Raw genomic sequence first — 19215 nt, forward strand, 5'->3', positions numbered from 1 at the left:
TCAGTGGCTGCTTCGGCTCTAATTTTACAGAAATAGTGAAAGTATACATTTATTTCAGGGTATTCGTGGAGCCCTGAGTAGTCTTAACTGTGTTTCAGAGTTGGTTTTTGTATCTGTTTTTGTTTTCTGACCAGAGTAGCGTGGTTGTCTGAAGGTCTCTGGAACTCAGCATTGCTCCAGAGGCCAGGTAACCTTTCTGAGCCTGGAAGGAATCAGTTAGAACACGTTTGGGTCGGACTCTCTCCCAATTTAACTCCAGGTCTACTTTTCATCCTGATTGCAACGCTGGGGGACACACCGGACCCTCACTAGAGGGCAGCAAGGGGTCATTGCAACCAGTTCTTTAGGAATTTGCTGGAATGTGTTATGTGCTTCGACCAAAAAAAAAAAAAAAAAAAAGCTTAATGGGTTTTCAAAGTTTACTCCCTGCTGCTTCCGTTAAAAATACTATGGTGTCAGTAATCTCTGCATGTGAGCATGTGTGTTGCAACAAAACTTGAGTAAAAGACAAATATAACCCCACCACCATAATGAAAGCAGCCTGCCAGCAGCAAGGAACCCATCAGCCGTGCTTGGACACAGCTGCGTACCTGCAAGAGTGAAGGTGCTCAGGGGACCTCTCTGTGTGCCCATGCTGGGAACCGAGCCCCCTCTGAGTGGATGTGAGGGGAGGAGGCGTAAAGACCAGCCAGGAGAAACAAGGGACAATGACGAGGCCTCTCTGATAAGTGGGGGTGGCCTGCAGAGAGTGGACAGCAGGTGAGGAGAGCTCATCTCCAGCGCATGAAGAGCTCAAGTCCTCCAACTCTGTACAGATTGTCTGTTTGCAGGAAGAAATATCGGTCACACTATATTCTGGAACAGTCTCCTGAGGCAATTTGGGCAAGGGGTCGTGAGCATCTTGTTTAGCAGTTTCATGCTGGGAGAGAGGAGGCTGGCACCTCGTTGCATGTGGCACACTGGAGGAAGGACCATGCGAGATGCCCTGAGGTGGAGTGTGACAAGGGCATGATGGGGACAGAAGAGAACAGTGGTTCGAATCATCATTTTGGATGCACCACGCTGTGAGCATCAGAAGCAAGAAGCCGTAGTCTGTGGAAGAGAGAACATTCAGGGCTGTCAAGGAAAACGATGAGTCACCCCAGGACCCTTCTACGGAAAAGGGAGGCTTAGGGTTCAGGAGTTGCAATAGTTTTGCTGGTGAGGCTTGAATATGAACGTTATTGCATTATCCATTTTATTGTTACCATATTCCTTTGAATGTATCCCATAGGACAGCATGTATTGTACAACCTGATGCACAATTAACAGAAAGAAAATGCACCTTAATCCCCAGATTTCACTGTCAGATGTCCAAGGAGGATGACTGCAACCTACCATTGAAGAATTTTGCTTTTAACCCAAATACTGCTGGAAAAATATTAATCTCAGTTTTTCTCCACGTGTCATGGGGAATTCTTCCATTAGTTTCATAAAGGGTAAAATTATACACTAATAACTTTAGAGGAAGGATTTAATAAGGACTGTATGGAAAAGATATAACCAAGTGTTAGGGGAACACAGGCAAGGGGGAAATCACTTTCGGCCAGAGAACCAGGGAAGGTTTAATAGAGAAAATAGTATTTGAACCAGTTCTCAAAACATAAGTAGGATTTTTACAAGCCAAGTTGTGGGAATGATATTCTAGCAAAAAGGAACAGAATAATTAATCAATACCACCTTGACTAGTGAAGACAGACTGATGGCTGTAATATTGGCAGAAAAGTTAAAGCCAGGTTATGAAAGGCTTTATGCAGGGTGTTAAGGAGTTTGAAATTGATTCAGTGGTCACTTTGGGCAGGCTGCCATCTGAACAAGCTGCATGATCAGAATTGCACGTATAGTTTCACTGTCTACAGGGCTGGGCTGAGACCAGAGCAAAGACCTGTTAGGAAGTGGATGCAATTGCCCGGGTCTGAGGGAGCATCTATGACACGGGGCAGGGGCCGTGGGAATGCAAGGAAGGGGGAGGGATGAGTGACACAGACATGAAAGAGGAAAGAAGTTGGCTGTTAACTTGAAAATCTTTAAACATGTTTTATTAATTCTTGTAATTGAGGGAAACGTTTCTCTCCAAAACTGTGTGTGTTGCAAGCACCAAAGACAATCCATCTTCATCGTCAAGGGTCAGTAGTTGACTCAGGGACAGAGACGGGAAGAGTTGAAGATGAGGGACAAACGTGTCTTGTTAACGGATAAGTGTGGGGTTTGGATGTCATTTGGTAAAAATAAAATAAGCTGTTTCTCCTTATTTCTTTTTTTTTTTTTTTTGAGACAGAGTCTCACTGTGTTGCCCAAGGCTAGAGTGCAGTGGCCTCATCATAGCTCACAGCAACCTCAAACTCCTGGGCTCAAGTGATCCTCCTGCCTCAGCCTCCCAAGTAGCTGAGACTACAGGCATGTGCCACCATGCCCGGCTAATTTTTTTTTTATATATATTTTTAGTTGTCCAGCTAATTTCTTTCTATTTTTAGTAGAGACAGGGTCTTGCTCTTGCTCAGGCTGGTTTCCAACTCTTAAGCTCAAATGATCCACCTGCCTCAGCCTCCCAAGTGCTAGGATTACAGGCGTGAGCCACCACACCCAGCCTCTTCCTTATTTCTTCTGAAAAAATTCGAACTTACTGAATTCTATGTTAACATATTTAATTTATTTTTTAATTTAAATACCATGAGGTTATTTCAATAGGAGGCATCTGATTTTAATCCCAAGTAACTGAAAACAAAACTCAATCCTTGGACTAACTAAAATCAAGTCAAATTTAACTGGTTCAGGATTACATTATTTAAATACTCTGGTAAGACTGCTAAAATAGCATTCAGTGCTCACTATGTGTTGATAACCTGAGATCTTACTGTAGTATTATACATCAAAGTTTTGAAAATATTTTATGATTGACCAAGTTATGAATTTTGCCTTCTATTCCTTATTTGAAATGTTCCAACCATATGAAATGCCATTCTTTTTTTTACCGTAATGGAATTTTACATGCCAGGTTTAAGAAACTTAGCATTTTCTACATGAGTTTTCCTTTAACGGTATCATTAAGTTTCCCATCTGGCACCAGAAATGACATTTTATTTCTGCTATTTGAGTAATCTGCTTCCAAACAGGAAAAGCAGGGAATAGAACCAACAAGCCTGTGACACTTACCTCTGGAGCTAGACTTGAAGCCAATTAAATCACTGCCATATGATGTTGTTTGGGCTGTAATTGCTGTCGTAATGAGATGCAGAAAGAACAGAAGGTCCCGGAGCCAAGAAGAGCAGAGCTTGGAAGAGTCCAAGTCCCATCACTTTGGCCATTCTTACAAATCGTGTTCAGAAGACATTTCACTTGCCCCACGTGGTTAACAAATTGAACAGCCCAACGGTGCCTCGTGTCTATTTTGTGCTTTCCAATATTAACAGATGCATATCTGTTATGTTCCGATTGCTCCGTGAAAAATACTTCTTAACTACCTGCCTCTGCCTGTTTTCAGTCATGGATCAGTCTTACCAGACCTTATCAATAATGTAAAACAAAAATGTGGAAAACAGCAATGAGGCCCCCGTAGGCATTACCCTGTCAACAGGAAAAATGAAGACATGGTAATGAGGACAGCCTGAGTCTGATTACTGCAGGAGGGATAAGTTCTCATGCTTTGGTGGTGCTGTATCAGCCACAGTTACCTCCCCAAATAGCGCTTTAGACCGCAAACAGCTTGGAGACAGCCGGAGGTCTTCCTAATCTGAGTCTCTCTTGTTATTCCATGTTTTATCATAGTTAAAGAAATATGCACTCAGATCGTACCAGTGCAGCCAAGATCTTTCTAGAGATATTTCTCCAAGCCTTATGGGGACTCTGAGTAGCCTAGAATGCTTTCTTCTCCCCGTCTCTCCCACCCTCCACCTGCATCACCCACCAGAGCCCCCCCTGGGGACCATGGGCATCTTCAGTGGCCTTTCGTCTGTGTGAGTGAGTTCTCCTGTTTCTTCTTCCAAGGTGGAAATTGCAATGGAGAGAAGAAGGAAGATGAAACTGAGAGAAGGGGGTTAAAAGGCAACCAATGAAAAATACATTGCAAGCTTAAATAGACCGATGAAGGATTTTTTTTTTTTTTTTGAGGAAAAGAAAATAATGTGGTCCCGATGCATAGGTCAAATGAAGAATGAATACAGCATGAGAACAGGGTGGAGTTTCAGATTAGTCAAAAAATACACCTAAAATACGTGTTACACATTCTGTCCGTGAGATGTAATAAAGGTGGGAGTTTCAGAAGCAGAGGACACCTCAAGGAGCAGGCAGCCGAAGTGACTTCTTTTCACCTTGGCATTGCTAAGATTTGCACCTCCTGGATGCTGGTAATTTTTTCCTGGGGGGAGAGCATAACTTTCAGTGGACCCACAAATGGTTTTAAGGTCTCTGCAGAGGGAAGGAAGACTGAGTCCATAGTAACGGCTGTATTATGATCAACAGTGCTATTTTGTTTCTTCCCCAAAGTTCCTGTTTATGTCTCACGGCCTTTATATTGTCTTTTCAAGAACTCAGCCATTTGGCCAGTGGCCACGGTGAAATTGCACCACTAGCAAGTATAAATACATCCCATCAGCGGACACATCGTGGGTATTCTGCTTAAGCTCAGTGTTTCATTTGAGGCCTCATGTGGTTGTAGGTGCACAGAGAACATTATTGAAAAAAGGATGATTTACTCAAAATAGCGTCCAAATGCTAAGCTACAACACGGAACAATTGTCAGTATCATTAAGAAATTTGATTCCCTTTGATTTAAAAAAACCTCAAAACTATGGTGTGCTGTATCATTTACACGTTAATATTAATTCTGAGCATTTGTCTCATGTCCAGAAAATTACATGATACTTTTTGGGAATAAGAAGGAAGGAAAGGAAGGAAGAGGGGGATCCAGGAGAGAGAAAACACGTGGCTTCTGCCAGCCTTCCAATTTTCCCGAGCTACTCCGTACCAAACCTAAGTAATGTAAATTAGCAAATACTATTATTATTAATAAAACTATGTTTTTTTAAAAGGTGGCTGTGTTATGCAGCTTGCATATCTAAATTATTCCTTAAATCAGTGAGATAGATACTATCTCTATTTTAAAAATTAGAAAAGTAAGGGGGACCAAATGGTTAAAAAATTTGCCCAAGGTCATGTATAGCCCATGAATGAATGAACTGAGATTCTTCCAAGTCTATCTGACTCCAAAGCCGGGGCTTATCTCTGCTGCCTTCTATGATGGCCAGAAACTCCTCCAACAATACGCCCACCAGAAAGGAGGGAAGCAATTTCCTATTACACATATACAAAGAATCTTATGTGCCTAAAATAAAAAGATTCACTCTATGCCACTGGATGAAGTAGTATAACTGTGAAGATCAACAAGTTCAGAAATGCTTTTTATTTTTAGCAAAATGACACAGTATAAAACTTGGTAAATCTATAATTTTTTTTTTAAGTGCACATTTGAAATTTAACAACATAACGGTTTGTCTTCTTTTGGACTGCTGATTTTTCTATTAATATCCAAAATAAAACATTTTTAAAGTATCATTTTTGTATCATCTTCCAAACATTATATCAGTATTTGGAATATATATCCACTACCAGATTCTTAACGTTTTATAGTTGCAGGAAGTTAATATTCCAAGTGGAATGATTTGATGGTGTTATTCAACTTGGAAAAAGCACACAGTATAGCAGTCATTTGTGATAAATCGCCATTCTGCTGTGATGGCTGGGCCACTATTTTCTTATATTAGGCAGAAAACTAAATGCAGCAAACCAGAATTATATCCCATTCAATGTTATTTGCAAGAATGATTAACCAGAGTGTCTGGGGCCCTTACGTAAACAGCTGTTTCTTGTATTTTGCAGGTGATAAAACCTATTGGTTTGGCAACTTGCAGAGAAGCCATTAGATCAGCCTGATGCCACTGGAATAACTGAAGCCCCTTAGGCAGGGTGCGGCTACCAGTGACAAGAGGCAAGAGATAGGGTGGATTAAGCAAGAGGCTTGGATGTGAGGTTCAGAATCTAACCACTAACCAGAAGGAACATACAGGAGCTCAGAATCTCCAAGAGGCATAGGGACGTGTCCAAAATTACTTATTTATTTCTTGGTTCGTCTCTTTATTCATTTATTTCTTTATTTTGAAGAGTGAATATGGTCTTTTTTTCTTTTTTGAAAAATGTGCCTTGTTATTTTGTGCCATGACTCAATATCTTAAAGATGATGATTCTTTCTCAGTCTTTTTTTTTTCCCTAGGTTTTTTTTTTTATTATTTCAGTATATTATGAGGGCACAAATGTTTAGGTTATATATATTGCCCTTGCTCCACCTGAGTCAGAGCTTCTAGCGTGTCCATCCCCCAGACAGTGCGCACCGCACTCATTATGTGTGTTTACACCCATCCCCTCCACCCCTTCCCATCTGCCCGACACCCAATGAATGTTATTCCTATATGTGCACTTAGGTGTTGATCAGTTAAAACCAATTTGATGGTGAGTACATCTGGTGCTTATTTTTCCATTCTTGGGGTACTTCGTTTAGTAGAATGGACTCCAGCTCTATCCAGGATAATACAAGAGGTGCTATATCACCATGGTTTTTTGTGGCTGAATAGTATGAAGAGTGAATATGTTTTAAGTAATTCTCTTTTACTCTTCCAAAATATTACTTCTGATGGAGTGACAGGCTTTAAATTTTCAGAAGTCTAGGGTGTACTTAATAAAGTACCATCTATAACAAGTAATCATAGATGTATGCTTTTTTACCAGGTGTAAGAGAACTAGAGTCTTCCATGCCAAAGGTTTTTGCAAAATGCAAAAAGCAGCAATAAACAGGATTGATATTTATGTTAGCATTAAATCCAGTAGGCAGCATCCTGCATTTTCCATATCAGTGTACATATCACACTGTGTTTTGTAGTGTTAATTTTCTGTCTCTCCTAATAAACTTTAAGATCTGTAAAGAAACATATTTGCAAATTTAAATATATATATATATATATATATATATAAAAAATAGAAGTCAGCATTACATGTCATACTGAATGCCAAGGAGTTTACTAACAACACTGAGCATTTCTTGAAGAATTTATTAACAGTTTCTTTTTACCTCCAAGGACTCTCTGAGCCAAATTTTCATTTCTTCAATTTTGCTTTAATTTTTACCTCTTCATATTTTATTTTAAAGTCATTATCATAAAGACACATGCTAAAGAAATCCACTTTTCTATCTCCTATAGTATGAGGGCTCTTCTGTGGCAATATTTTACTATTGTTGTCCCTGCTTTGCTCAATGCATTAAAAGGAAGGAGATTCTACACAGGAATACTTAATCAATAAAATGCATTCCCAAGCAGTAATAATGTGATGGAGTCACTGCGATTTGATTAGTGACCTTTTCATTCTTTGTAGAGATAACCTTTATTGATATCATTAACCAGATGAAATGCAGGTTTGATGCAGCTCTTTGAACCACCGAGCTTAGTATTGATTGAGAAGCGGCATCTGAGATTTCGTTAGTGTTGTTTACAGAAAGAGGAGGTACTTTCCTCCCCTTTTCTCCAGCCCCCCAAAGTAATTGGCTTTTTTTTTAACTTTTTTTTTTTTTTTTTTTTTTTTATCAGCAGTGAACATAGAGGAGAAACCAAGGACATTTTCTTACTCTTGCTCTGTTACTATGAACAGAACCTACTTAAGTGAAAGAGCATTTTCTAAATGCTCAGAAGAATGGAGGCATTTTAGATTAGCAATTTTGGTATGGCATCAGTAGATTTTCCTTTCAGTTACTGCAATTCTCAAGGATCTCTCATGATACAATCCCTCATTAGTGTTTTCCAGTTCAGAAAGCTTGTACTTCTACACATGTTTATGTTTAAACGAACCAGTACACTTATTCATTGTCCTGTGAAAGATACATGTAATCCATAGAGAAGACCTAGAGATTTTTGCCTGTTGGCACAAATGGTTGATTACTTTTGGGAAAGTTTATCTGTGTTTGCTTCGATGCAATAGAAATGGAGCATTTTTTAGCCTTTTAAATAAATGACTTAACATAGGAATGGAACCTAAAATTTTAATTTCTAAAGCTAATGTTTCGATGAGAGCCAACTCTTAAGGTGAATACACTGTACATACTAGAAAAAGAGATGTTGAGTGAAAGGTAGCTATTGCTCAAAACCCTGCACGTTAACTTAATTCGGTGAGCCTAACTTGAGAATAATTCTGTTTATGGTGTGTGAGTTGGGTTGTGCAGTGAGTGGAATATTAGAATGCATCTGTGAGCAGAATGGTGAGTTTTTTGTTTTGATTGATTCCTGAACTAAGTTTAGAGCATGTAAGTGTAATCTGTGGATTCAGGATGAATAATTAATGTTTAGCAAATAAGCAGAAGGAAAAATGGATGGAAAGATTAAGGTCCATGTATAAAAAGATTTTTTCGAGAGGGATGGAAAAATTCTTCAGCATGAAAAGTGTTTATATATTCCCTTAGGTCTGCAGGCACAACAGTAATTTAAATAAAGAGCTATGGGCATATGCTAGTCTTTATTAGCAAGCTGTTGATATATTAAGAAAGAATATAATTAAACAAAAAATTAATATTAATTTTCAGTTTCAGAAGGACGAAAAGCCACAAAATAACTATGGAAGGCAGTGAGAATAGAGAGTAAGACTTGATATAGATGCTTATCATAAAAAAATAAACTCTCTAGTTCTAGATTTCAAAGACAGGGACCAACTTTTCAGATGAAAGGTACATTGCTTTAAATCAGTCATAGGCATTCTCCTTTAAAGCATGAAGTCTCACATACAGCACAGTTCTTTGGTAATGAAAAACAGAGCCGAGCAGAAATAAATTTACACTCCATTGCAGTGTTTGTTTATTTTTTGTTGTTTCTTTAATTTTTGGATGGTGTTGTGTTTTTGTGTTTTTTTTCCTTTGCCAGCATAAGTTTATTTTACTTCCACCCTTATGAATCCTGTTGTGCAAACATTAAAACTGTTTATCCACTGCAGTTTACCATTAGTCAGATTTCTTGCACTTCACAATCTGTTTTCAACCTAAAGTAACATCAACAAGGTGATGCAAAATCAAAATATTCAAAGGCCTGGGTGGAAAAGTCATCCAGATACTGCTTGTCTATATGGCCCAAAGCCCTGAAAACTTACACAAAGAATCCCAACAACAACAACAAAACCAACCTGAGTACCTAGGAGGGAGGAAGAAGAAAAATGACACCTGTTCTTTGGCATTTAGATTGCCATAGAGAGGCAAGTTACTAAAGAAAAAAGAAAAACTGTTTTAAGATTTCAGTAGCATATTTTAGTCAGGGTGGTAGTAAATCTTTTCTAGCTGCTGTTAACAAGTGTCAAGTGTGAGTATAGAGAGAAGGAGAGTTTCTTACCAAAATATGACATTCTTGGTCGGAGTTAAGCTCTGTTATCCCTGTTTTTGCCTGGCAAATGATCCTCTGATGTGTGAACTGGGGAATATGGTATGTGTTTGTATATATAATGCTACAATGCTTACATTATTAACTTTTGTTTATAACTCGGCTCTTGGAAATAGCTGTTGAGAAAAAGAATTGCTCTAAATTTGAAAATCTTGAGATAGTCTGAACATACAGCCAAAGAAATGTACCAACTCCTGAAGAATCATCTTTGCTTGGAAGAAAAGATAAACAGTTCTCTTACAAGGTGGGAAAGGTGTCAAAGAGATTCATCCTCTGTCTCAGAGAAAACAGACTGTTTAGACGTGGCTACTGTTTCAACCATGAGCAAAGTGAAATGAATTGTCATGACAACTTACAAACACGTTGTAGCAAAATGTTAGCAATAAAAATAAAATAATGAAAAATGAAGATGAGAGCAAATGAGAATAGCATAGCAAATACATTTTTTAAAAATCTAAGATTGAATAAAAACGATGTGTAAATCTAAAGTCTTCTCCACATACCCGTTAATAATGTTGTGCATTATATAATGGTATGCATTATATAAGAACTTAATGTCTAAATTGAGTATTCATGAGCTCAATGATAGAGTGATAAAACAGCAGAAAAAATGCTTCTGAGTTGAGGAGGCAAAGTGGAAACGAAAAAAGACCTTTATAAATCTAACAGATAAATTAGAATCAAGAAAGATAGACACAGCTAAAGATGAGTTCACAGGTAGAGGGAAGGAAAAACTTCGTTTCTACTCTCTTAGAGTCTCTGGCTGGCCCTAAGAATTAAACTGGTAGAAAATTGCTTAGCAAGTCTTAATCTCAGGTACTGTAAACGCAACAAAGACTGGCATTAATAGACCCTACAAAGCACTGATTAATAATGATGAGACATCACAGAGTCCAGTTTATGGTGAAAGAGGGGAATCTATTCAAGTTAGACTTTTATTGCTTAGTGGTCATATAGTGGTGATGAAAAATACAGTATTCATATTTGAAATAGTCATATCCTTATGAAAAATCAATGATTAAATGGTATCTCCTGAACACTTGATAAAAAGTGGAATGGATATGAGGGAAGGGAATTCACATGTGATTATTTCTTGGCAGCTTCTCCCACATGGATGAGTTTAGGGTCACTGGTGTGATTTATCCATTCATTCAAACCTGTAAACATTAGGTATGCATTTTGCTAAGCGTCTTGACTCCCAGTAAGATTATCCTTGCACCTATTTTTCTTAGTCACTTGATAAGTTGTATCATGAAGTCCAAGGGTTTAAGGATGAAGGAGAGAGATTTTATGATGGAAAAAGACACATTAATTGTTTTGCTTGTTTCCTTATCTTTAATGGTCAATGGATTTAATAACTAGCAAAAATTGGAGTAAAGGAAGATAATTTTTTTTCACAAATACATCTGTGATTGTACGTATGTATGTGTGCAAGTATGCAAACATGTGGACAGACACAGGTAGCTATCTGGATGGATGAACAGCAAACTATTGATACCGGTTAATCCTTAAGAATAGTACTGGTAAGGGTTGAGAGGGTAGGACCTTTAAATGCTATATTATATACTTATTACTTCTGTATTGAAAAGGAGTCAAAATAACATGAGGAAAAAGTCCAACTTCCTTATATTTGATTTCTTTGAAGCTTGTGGGTTGGTTGGTCTAATAGCCCAGCACTAATGGGCAGTTTGTTTTCATTATTTTCTGAACCACACTTGTGTGTCTAGGAACTGTCAAAGACTACAGACCAAAGAGGTGCCTCCTCTCTTTATTTCCAACATTGTGTCTTATAAATTCACTCTTATTGTGAAAATGACAGTGTAGGGAATCAACTTTATACTCATGGGGGAAATCATCTTTCTTCTGTATAAACTCAGGAAGCTTGATCCTCAGTGTGTTTGGGAAGCCCAGATAAACTTAATATTTAAAAATGATTAAATACAATGCGGTTTGACATTTTATATCTGATGCTTTTTCCCCTAGGAAAATTCTAATGGTCTTCCTATTATACACTAAAAAAATTAAATGTCTTCCTACCGCCTGCGTTTGTATTCTTGGGAGTCTTAAAAATCATTAGTATTGTTACCATGAGAGTTGTTTTGTCAATAACTAGCTGTTTTAATTTCTTTATGATACAACAGATATCCTCCCAATCCTCAAAGATAAATAAACCTTAGCAAATTGAAAACATATGGGAGATCATTATCTTGCAGAATAGGTGAATTTCACATCGGAAAGAAACTTCAGAACCAGGGTTGGAAACCTGATTAATTTTGGCTGATACCTCCTGTGTATCTGGGAATGTTTGCTTTCCACGCTCTGCCCATTCTCCCCTCTGTCTACCCTAGTAAGGAAGCTGGCCATGGGAGGAGGAACGCCCTCCTCTCAGAAAAGTGCATTGAGATCTGATTCAGTTTGGTGTTTATTAATGTAGACTCACTGATGGTTACATTGAATGCATTGGAGAAATAAAGCCTGTGCTTATTTTTAAATAATCAAAATAGCTTTGGGGCCCCCATCTCCTACCGTATTTTTTTAATTTTATAGCCGAGATGTTTATGCAACTACATTATTTTATACAAGAGACTAGACACGGTACATCTGCGTATTCGGGTTCTTCAGAGAAATGGAACCCAAAGGATATTTGTAGATACATAGAAGGAGATTTATGATGAGGGATTGGCTCACACAATCATGGAGGCTGAGAAGTCCCATGGTCAGCTGTCTGCAAGCGGGAAGCCAGGAGAGCTGGTGGTGTAGCCCCCGTCCAAGCCCAAAGGCCTGAGAACCAGGGGAGACAATGGTATATGTCCAGACTAGGGGACTCAGACCCCCTAGTCTGAGTCTGAGGGCCCAAGAACAAGACCCAGGAGCACCGATGCCTGAAGACAGATGATGGATGTCCCAGATCAAACAGAGAGAGCAAATTCACCCTTCCTCTGCCTTTTGCTCTGTTCGTATCCTCAGTGGATTGCATGATGCCCACCTGCATGGGTGACGGCGATCTTCTTTACTCAGTCTACTAATTCTGAGGCTAATCTCTTCTGGAGACAGTATCACAGACTCACCCAGAAATAACGTTTTACAAGCTCCCTGAGCATCCCTTAACCCTGTCAAGTTGACACGTAAAATTACCCATCACAACCTGTTATCTGTGACTGCTTTATAATGAAGAAGCATTATCGGTTTTCATATATCTGTATAATTTTTTAATAAAATTAACTATAGGATGAAAATAATGTAATATCACAAGTAGTTCACTTCATCTGGCCTTTTTTATTGAGCATTGAGCACCTTGTCCATGTTGTACAAGACTCCTTGGCTTTTTGTGTCTTCCCTCGCTTTAGGAGCCAGTTACTCTAAGACCTCTGACCTCATTTGTGATACCATCATCTGAAGGTCAGCATTAATACCTACCTCATAGGTAGGGTGACACATGTCCAAGTTTACCTGTAAGAGTCTCGGTTTTTATCCGTAATCTAATTGTAATAATAGTTCCTCCTTTTACTCTCAAAGAGTCAAGGTTTAGACAGTATAGTGTTATCCTACCCATAGTTACTATAAAATATGCTAGAGAAGGAATTTTCCTATTCCAACTTCAAGGCAAATCTCATTATTTTCTCCTGTTTGAGCTATGTCTGCCCCTTTCTGTTTTCAATGTCATGGTTTTACCTCTTGCCTTCTTGGATTCATTGAAACTGAATTATCCTTCAGACTCCATGTAACTCAAAACTCAGTATTTGACTTGATGGAACTAGGGTATCTGCCAACTCCACTCTCATTCTGGTTTCCACTGGCTGTCCTAGTATTGTGTGAATCGTCTTCCAGGCTTAAAAATAATTACATTATCAAGAGGAATTTGATGAAGGATTTGTGCTAACCATGTAGTGCCATAGAAACCATGCAAATACAATTGTTTGTGTCTTGCATCTCAAATCTGAACAGGCTGATGCCTAGGAAACCTAAACAGTTCTGCCAACAAAATCTCTTAGATATTGCCAAATTATATTCCAAACAATGTCTTCAAGTCTAATCACCCAGTGTCTGAGTTTTAAAAAAATGTCCAAAATGCACGCTGCCCTCAAAGAGTCAGGCCATTGAGTATGAAGAACACAGGCTTTGCAGGCGGATGAGCATGGGTTCCAATTCTGCTTCTGTCTTTCAAGTTGTGTGTCTTGTTTTCCTCTCTGTAAACAGAAAATACATATGAACAATGTCTTTTACATAATGAAGACTTACTAAATATTAGTTTCATCCAGTTCTCATACTGGATACATTTTTCTGTAATGATTTTATAGATATTCTGAAAGTAAGTTTGCCTTTCTCATGCCTTCCTACCTGTGGACATTTTTAAATGTCTTTTGAATCCATCTCTATCTCTCCGTTCCTCCTGCCTAATTTCAAACTATCACAGCGTCTTGTGCATGGAAAAGTCTTAGGTAAGGTAGTCCTTTAGACCACGTGCCTGTGAATTTGTTCTCCACTTAGCATACTAAAAACAAAATATCCCCTATTTAAAATCCTTCAGTAGCTACCCATTGCCTTCAGGATAAAAACCAAACTCCTGAGCATGACTCTGCCTAGCTTCCCTTCTGCATTCTTTACCTGTCAGTCTTTGTCTTTCGTCCTACATTCCAGCTCTATAGAACTACTTGAAGTGACCCAAATGGCTCTGTCTCCTATCTGGAATGTTAATCCTCTCCTCTCCTTCTGCATTCAAATTGCATTTTGTTTTCATCTCCTCAAGGAAAGCTTCTTTGCTTACTTCCAGTCTTGAGTCCAAGCTACTTTGATGGTCTCTCCTGTAACCCAGTGCTTATCTCTGCAATAGTCTGTAAACATCTCTCACCTCCAACAGGTAAGCTTTCTGAGGAAGGATTTTGTCTCTTTCTTTGTCCCCAAGCATTTTGCACATTAAACAGGATCAAAAATAAGGGCTTCAGTAAACTTAAGGAAGGAAGGAACTTTTGCCTTCTTTTCATGGGGAGATTTGTATTCTGGCTAAAGAAATGTTATCATCCATGAGATAAGGATAATGACACAAATTTCATCACCTAGCACAAAGCCTTGTCCATAAGAGGCAATCAATACATATCTGTAGCCTGATGCATTGACTAAATAAATGCCCTTTGTGTACTTAGATGAATATGCAGTCAGTACCATAAGAAAAGGGTACTTTTTGTTTTCATGACTTTAAATAAAGTTGTTTGCCTCTGAGTAGCACCAGTACTCAGGGAAGAAATTTCCTCTCCCTGGGTGTCTAGGGAGGAGGGATGCCGTGGTGCTCAGGGGAAAGTCATTTTCTTCCTAACAAAAAAATCACCATTTCTCTGTCTTGCCAACGCACAGCCACCTCTCCGATGTGGCTGGACCTGGAGTGTTTTGAACCAGTCACATTATCCCACAATGTGTCTGAGCTGCAGGACCCAGAGAGGCCGACTCACTGGAACAGGTAATTAGGAAGCAGCAGGACATGAGAAAGGGGAGGAAATCTGATTCACAGCTCACTGGAGAGTGGAGAGCTCTGAATCAGCGTGGAGCAGAGCTGAGACAGGAGATTAAATTATCTGCGAGCTCACCTCTCCAAAATTATTTGGTGTCCCCCCCACCCTTTTCATTTAGAAAACATATGTTGCAAGTGCAAAGATTTAGCTTTTATTCCTGAAGAGTTGGCAGGTGAGGGCAGCTTCTTAAAACCACCTGGAAAGGACAGAATTAGCTCTGGGATATCTGCTGTTTGAATAAGGGAAACCACTTTAGAGTTCCAGGAAATGAAGAAGACATCCGGAAGCTCTTAAGACCTCTAGCGACTGTGATCACATCTGTAGTTAGGAGCATCTATCCATAGAGGATATTCTGGCAAGTCAAGAATATTCTCTGGCCTTTGTGTTAACAAAATTCAGGGATTTAGAGGTATCTTATGTAGATACAACTACCTAGAGCCCAGCTGGGTCTTTGCTTATATCCCGTGATTCCTACCTGCTGAGCCGTGGGGAGATTTGCAGTGTCAGGTCAGTTGTGGAAGTGGATTAGTCTTTGCCTTCATCCATATGGACTCAGATTAGATGTGTATTGACTGAGAAGTAGTAGCTCATGCAGGAAATGTAATTAATCCATTAAAGAAATATCTGTCAAATGCCTATTTTATACTAGATACTGTTCTGCACACTAAGAATAATGTAGTGTTAAAAGCCTGAGTCTTGTGTTTCTAATCTTGTTTCTATCTTCTGATCTATTTCTGATCTGATACAACTTTTCCTAGAGAAGAGATAGTGCATATATTTCAACTAACTGTTCAAATGAATGAATAAGTAAAAAAACCAACGAAAGATCATTTTGGATAGTGGAAAGAGCTATGAAGGAAAATTAAAACAGGAAAACGGGATAGAGAGTAGATGTGGGTGGGAGAATGGTTAGCGAGAGTGGTGAGGAAATCATTTTTTCTGAGGAGGTAGCGTTTGAGATGAGTCCTGAATGATGAGAAGGAGATAGTTCTGTGGAAATATGAGAAGGGGGAACAAAACATTCTAGACAGATGAGATAGCAGGTTGGGAAGTTCAGCTGGACAGATGGACAGGAGCTAAATCGTGTGGTACTAGGAGGCCATGGTTAGGCATGTGGATCTATACTGAGGACAACGGGAACCCACTGCAGGGATGAAGCAGGGGAGAGACGCGGATCACTGGATGACATGAAGCAAGAGAATAACGGAAACCCATTTGAAGGAATGAAGGAGAGCAATGATGGGAAACCGCTGGGTGGTATGAAGCAGGGGAATGATGGGAAAAATGAGAACTCATGGGTAGGAACAGAGGAATGATGACCCAGGCTGCTGCGAAGAGAAGGGACTGGGAGAGGAGATGGACAACAAAGCACATGCTTGATTTGGGCTAAGAGAGTTGACGCTTGAGATGTTACGTGCATCAGTTCCTTGGAACTGATAAAAACGTCCATGCATGCAGTCTCCTCCCAAGCATAGGACATTATAACCTAGTAGCTGTCCATGCAGTCACTGCCTCTCACTGCCGTCACCCCAGAGCTCCGGGGATTCTTTCGTAAAAGCCTTCTTCTAGTGTTACTGTAACCCTGAAAACGGAGAGCAGATCAAGAGCTGGAGAATTCCGACTGCCTCGCCTGTGCTAATATAGCCTGCCCTGGAGTTCACCTCGGCTGGAAGCGCTGCTCCCATCAGTGAAATCCAACACCATGGGCTCAGCCTTCAACACACAGTTAACCGTTCCCCCCTAGACTACTCCAGGATTCCGAAATTCAGAGCATTCCCAGAGTAGGGCAACCTGGAGCGTATCCAAGCGTCCTAAATATAGAGGGACGAAAGTCTTTAAAAATGGTCGTGAAGGGTTGCGCTATTTTAGAGCGTGTTGAGTTCACGTATTGACGGCACATGCTCCCCTTCCGAGGGATGGAGGCAAACCATGCCATGAATTGCAAAGTAGGTTTGAGGGCCTGTTTCCTGTGACTTGCACCGTTCCCTCTTTGCTTAACCTATTTTGAGAGACTTTGGCTCTTGAATTCAATACCCGTAATCTATTGTCCGTAGCTCAGCCAAGCACTGCCCTAAACAGGCGACTTGCACGTGACTTCCCTGCACAGCTGCTTTCCTTCCTGCAGCCCCTCACCTCCTCTGAATCATCTTGACTCATTCCAGGTAAAAAGCCCTGTGTCTCCTCACAGCCTGTGTATCTCTGAAAGCTTTTGTTTAATTAGTCATTTATTTAAGGTGGTAATTGCTGCCTCATTGTGACTCTCATTTGTAGCACTTTTCTCTTGCTAATATGCACATGCGTTTTACTCATATTTCCTCCCGGCTCCTTCTGACAGACTGCAGGTAAAATGGCCAACATCACAAGTAAAGCTTAAGAAGTAAAAGGAAACTGTGGAATATTTTTAGCAAACCCAACCGAGTAACATGTATCAGTGTGTCCGATGACATTCGTGTGTTATCGATAAATGTACATGTTAATGTCTTTGGCATTTTGCATAGAGCTCGATTAGACAGAATTAGTTGAAAAAGAGAGGAGAATGGGATCATGCTGTTGTGTGAAAAAGCATAAAGTTTCATTTTCTAAAACTTGTTTCTCAACGTTTATGTTTTGAATCTCAGCTGCTTATTTGTCAGAGTTGGAAAATTGCTATCGTAGCCATTCATTTCTCAGCATTTTGGAAAATATGTTACAGTAAGTCTAATTGTCATTTTAAATATTACACTTTGATAATTTCTTGGTCTTAAGTGCATTGCTTTCTGCCAAAGACCAGGGCAAGAATAGATGCCTTAAAAGTAGAAGAGAAATGTCAAAACCAAACAGTAGGTTTCTGAGTTAAAGAATGGGTAGCAGTGTGAAAATGGGTTTTGAATGATCTGAACACTTTTGCTCATTGTGTGTTTGAATTTCAGGGTGTAAAGTAGATTTTGCATTAATATTTATGCAGCCAGATCAAACAGGAAGATTAGTAGTGACCAAAGGCATCTCAATCTGGGCCACTGTATATTTTGGCTTATCTGACCCAGGTAGGATGTTGTTGAGATTGGGGCAAGTCAGTGGACAGTATGTAAATAAATTAAGGGCACATTTTCAGGTCTAAGAATGGATACAAACATACGCATAGAAAATTGGCCTTATTTCCCACCCAAACCCTTTGATTTTATTTGAAAATTACCCACTTTTCTAAAGAAGCTATTGCTTGTCGGTTACTCTATTCCACATGGAAAGGATGAGACAGATTTTATAAATGTTCAATAAATATTTGTTAAATAAGTAAATGAATTAATGAATGGAATACATTTCAGACAGGAAAAAAATTTAAAGTTATTATATGGACATCACCCCTTCAATTAGAAGGAAATAGTTTCTTCGTGTATAAGTAGGAAATATATGAAAGACACCAAATAAAAAGTATTATGTTACTTCTCTATTTTATTTAACAAAGTAATCAATGATAGTAAAAAAAATAAATGTGGGGGGGGTAAAAAAAATGAAACAAAATAGAACATCTTGATAAATTGAAAGTGGGGATTTGTGGTCATAGTAAATGTGTTTCTAGTCCAAGGGCCATGTGACAGTGTCACCAATAGTGGGTAGAAGACTTACTCTGACACCTGCCACTGTGCCATCGCTTACTGAACTAGTCCTCTGTAAGGACCAGTGGATGTCGGCATCCTCTGAAGAGTGGCAACTCCTGAATTATAAACATCTTCTGGGAAATCAGCAAAGGAAAAGATGATTTCCTAAGAATACGAAGAAATAGGGCATTTTAGGGAAACTTAAAATATTAAAGGATTTTCAATCCAAGGGAAGTATTTTCTCTGAGACACTGCTCACGTCCTAATTACGTTACTGCTCCCTGCCAACTCTTTTGAGTTTTATACAAGGATATAGAGGAAAAAGGTAAACGGTTTATTTATTCTCAGGAATGCTAGTGTAGTAGAAAGAGCACTGAACTAGGAGTTGTGAAACCTGGTGATCTGTTAACCGTGGCACTAACTAGGCATGTAAATGACCTATACGAATCATATTTTCTCTAGGTTTCAGTTTCCCTATCTATAAAATGAGGGCATCGGGCTAGATTATATTTAAGGTCCTGAGAGTTTTCTATGGTTCTTATTTCTTCTTTATGTGTGTGTGTGTTTGATTTTTTTTTTCTGACTGTTTTTTCTCCATGCTCAAATACTACATTATTTAAGGTATATTTCCTTGTGGGT

The 19215-nt window shown here is 39.1% G+C and overlaps 1 protein-coding gene across 1 annotated transcript in view; it reads left to right on the forward strand.

Moving 5' to 3' along the window:
• Positions 1-19215, forward strand: part of ARHGAP24 (Rho GTPase activating protein 24) — a 289475-nt gene that overhangs the window by 139568 nt on the left and 130692 nt on the right. The window lies entirely within an intron of this gene.

Source organism: Lemur catta, chromosome 24 (genome assembly GCF_020740605.2).
Source record: "Lemur catta isolate mLemCat1 chromosome 24, mLemCat1.pri, whole genome shotgun sequence".
Classification (NCBI taxonomy): Eukaryota; Metazoa; Chordata; class Mammalia; order Primates; family Lemuridae; genus Lemur; species Lemur catta.